At 36.8% G+C, this 3,393-nt stretch overlaps 1 long non-coding RNA gene across 1 annotated transcript; it reads left to right on the top strand.

Moving 5' to 3' along the window:
• The first annotated feature begins 2,251 nt into the window (after window positions 1–2,251).
• Window positions 2,252–3,246, top strand: LOC109590948 (uncharacterized). Its single transcript, XR_002189580.1, has 2 exons — window positions 2,252–2,870; window positions 3,011–3,246. It is a non-coding gene; the product is annotated as an uncharacterized LOC109590948 (long non-coding RNA).
• Window positions 3,247–3,393: the final 147 nt, after the last annotated feature.

Genomic DNA, 3,393 nt, shown 5'->3' with positions numbered 1-3,393 from the left:
GTGTCGTAATGAGACAACAAATTCTTTCTTAAGGAATTTGGTGGCCAAATGGACCTCACAAAATACTGGGCAGAATCAATTCTGCGTAGGATGAAGTTTGTTAAACGAAGAGATTCAACAAAAGTCCATGTACTTGGTGACACCTTTTAACATTTAAAACGAAATTTCCTTTCCGATATAAAGACGACGGTGGTAATGGAGGATATTCCTAGTCAATTGATTATAAATTGGGACCAGACAGGAATATCTATTGTGCCTGGGTCATCCTGGACTATGGCTCCATCTGGTTTGAGATGCATAGAAATTGTGGGATTGGGTGATAAGAGACAAATCACCGCAGTATTTGGAGCGTCACTCAGTGGAGATTTTTTACCACCCCAATTAATTTATACTGGAAAACTCCAGCTTGTCACCCAAACGGTGTCACTTTCCCAGCAGACTGGCACATTACCCACACTGAAAACCACTGGGCAAATGAAAGCACAATGAAGGACTACATTACTAAAGTCATTGTGCCATACATTGAGAAGATTAGGTCCCAATTACCACAAAGCCATGTCGCATCTCCACAGCCAGCCTTGGTCATTTTTGATGTTTTTAAAGGTCAGATGTGCCAGTCTACCATTGACCTCTTAATGGAAAATAACATCCATTTTGTACACATACCACCAAATTGCACCAATAGGCTACAACCATTCGACATATCAGTGAACAAACCTTGCAAGGACTTCATGAGGAACAAGTTCATTGAGTGGTACTCACTTAAAGTATGTGAAGCCCTTGAAAACACTGAAAACCCTAGCCCTACATTAGACCTAAAGCTTTCTACCATGGAGGCTTTTGGGGCACAATGGCTTCAGTTGTTTTATGACTACATGCAAGCCAATCCAGATATAATTAAAAATGGGTTCATATCAGCAGGGATTACAGACGTATGTGTTACATAATGATGTATTATACATGTATATGTAGAGGCATACAAATTTATACATGTACATGTACTTGATCACTTGATCATGATGGTCGTTTGGGAAAGTCAGAGATAATTATTACAGTATACTAATATCAAAACCACAAAGGTGTTGTGGTACATAGTATGAAAAATTATAAAACTCTTGGTTCTATTCATTATAATGGAATGGAGATTGGGGATGGAAGGTGGGCCCAGAAGTAAAATCTCAATCATTGAGTGGAGATTCCTAATAGCATATAAATTTAATGTGTTTATGTACAGTACATGTAATTATTGTGTTTATAAGGTGTGTTATGTGTGATGGGATTGTATGATTTACGTATTTGTATTAATGTCTTAGACTAGATGTGTGTATAATGTATGTACATGTATTTCTCTCTCTCTTTGAACAAATCACGCTATTCGGAGTGATGATAAGATCAATATTAATCACGCTCTTTGGAGTGATGATACAAGATCAATAGTAATCACACTCTTTGGAGTGATGATAAGATCAATATTAATCACGCTCTTCGGAGTGATGATAAGATCAATATTAATCACGCTCTTTGGAGTGATGATACAAGATCAATATTAATCACGCTCTTCGGAGTGATGATACAAGATCAATATTAATCACGCTCTTTGGAGTGATGATACAAGATCAATATTAATCACACTCTTTGGAGTGATGATACAAGATCAATATTAATCACGCTCTTCGGAGTGATGATACAAGATCAATATTAATCACGCTCTTTGGAGTGATGATAAGATCAATATTAATCACGCTCTTCGGAGTGATGATACAAGATCAATATTAATCACACTCTTTGGAGTGATGATACAAGATCAATAGTAATCACACTCTTTGGAGTGATGATACAAGATCAACTTATTTTATGTATTATGTTTTATATGTATAATGTATGATGATGTGTGTGAATTGTACTGTATAGCTAGAAAATTTGAAGTGTTAAAGGCTTTTAACAATTATACATGCTGCTGCTGCTAAATTTTTGGCAATGGACCTCGATTTGACATGCCTTTGTGAAGTATGCATATTGCCCACAGCTTTGTTAGCCAGTAAAGACAATGTATTCTACCAAATTCACCAAAATGTTACTCCAAATTTTCTAGTTATACTGTTAAAGTAGTTTATTATTTGTTCAATACATAATAATAAATAATGTCATTAAAAATATACTATAGTACAGAACTAAAAATATGGCTTAAAAATATGGCTTAAAAAACATGGTTTAAAATAATGATAATAATAATAATGTACATGTACAGTAGTAATAAATAAAATTAATAAATAAATAGGCCTATTTTAAACTTAATATCTATATCTGTAATTACGTCTATTACTATTATTTATAATAAAACTAAGTATTTCGAGGAGCAGTTCCAAATCATTTGCAGTGCGGGTGTCTCCTCTCCACCGGCCTCGTTGGCTCCAAAATCCCCTCCCTCTTCCTTGTCCTCTTCCTCTCCACCTTCCACGACCTAGTCCTCGTCCACCTCTCCTACTTCCTCCTCTTCCACCTCCCCTGCTTTCTCCTCTTCCACCTCCCCTGCTTTCTCCTCTTCCACCTCCCCTACCTTGTCCAACTCCCCTGCTTTCTCCTCTTCCACCTCCCCTACCTTGTCCCGCAACTCCCCTGCCTCTTCCCCGTCCCCGGTGTGGCTCTACAGCTCCTCCGTTAGCTTGGTCGTCATCGCCACCACCTACATCATTGTGATGACGACCAACTTCACCACCTCTTCCTGCATCTCCACCACCCCGGGGAGGAGAACCACCTTGACCACGAGGAGGCTGATGAGCAGGTGGCGGTGGCAAATTGGCAGAATTGCCATCTCTTTGTGGAGAATCCTCCATCTCATCCTGTACAAGTAAAGAAATGTAACTTAAGAAGTAAGCTTCAAAAGAAATACTTACATCCAAAAGGAGATTTATCTCAGACTCTCTTTCCCCAAAACCTTCAGCCATTTTTATTAAAAATATAATTGCGCCAAAAATTAAAACATTTACATTATTTATTATTATTATTACAGGACTTAACAGTACATCGGTGCTATAAAGAGCAATAGGCAGGAGAACTAAGGAGTGGAGAATGAAGCCTTGTTTAGGGACAGTTCTGACACCCAAAAATACAATTAATAAAAAGTAGTAATTGTTTTTATTAATTAAAATAATTATTTTTATTGAATGAAATTACGGCATATACAGTGATTGTATAGATGTATCAAATAATATTAATTTAATTATGTGCCATAATCTATATACATAATGTCATCACTCCGAAGAGCAAGATTCTATTGATCTTTTATCATCACTCCGAAGAGTAAGATTCTATTGATCTTGTATCATCACTCCGAAGAGCGTGATTAATATGATCTTTTATTATCACTCCGAAGAGCGTGATTACTATTGATCT

The sequence above is a fragment of the Amphimedon queenslandica genome, unplaced genomic scaffold (assembly GCF_000090795.2).
Source record: "Amphimedon queenslandica unplaced genomic scaffold, v1.1 AMPQUscaffold_9235_Cont18806, whole genome shotgun sequence".
NCBI lineage: Eukaryota > Metazoa > Porifera > Demospongiae > Haplosclerida > Niphatidae > Amphimedon > Amphimedon queenslandica.
The sequence above is the reverse complement of the archived record's forward strand: the minus strand, read 5'-3'. Positions and strand labels throughout refer to the sequence as shown.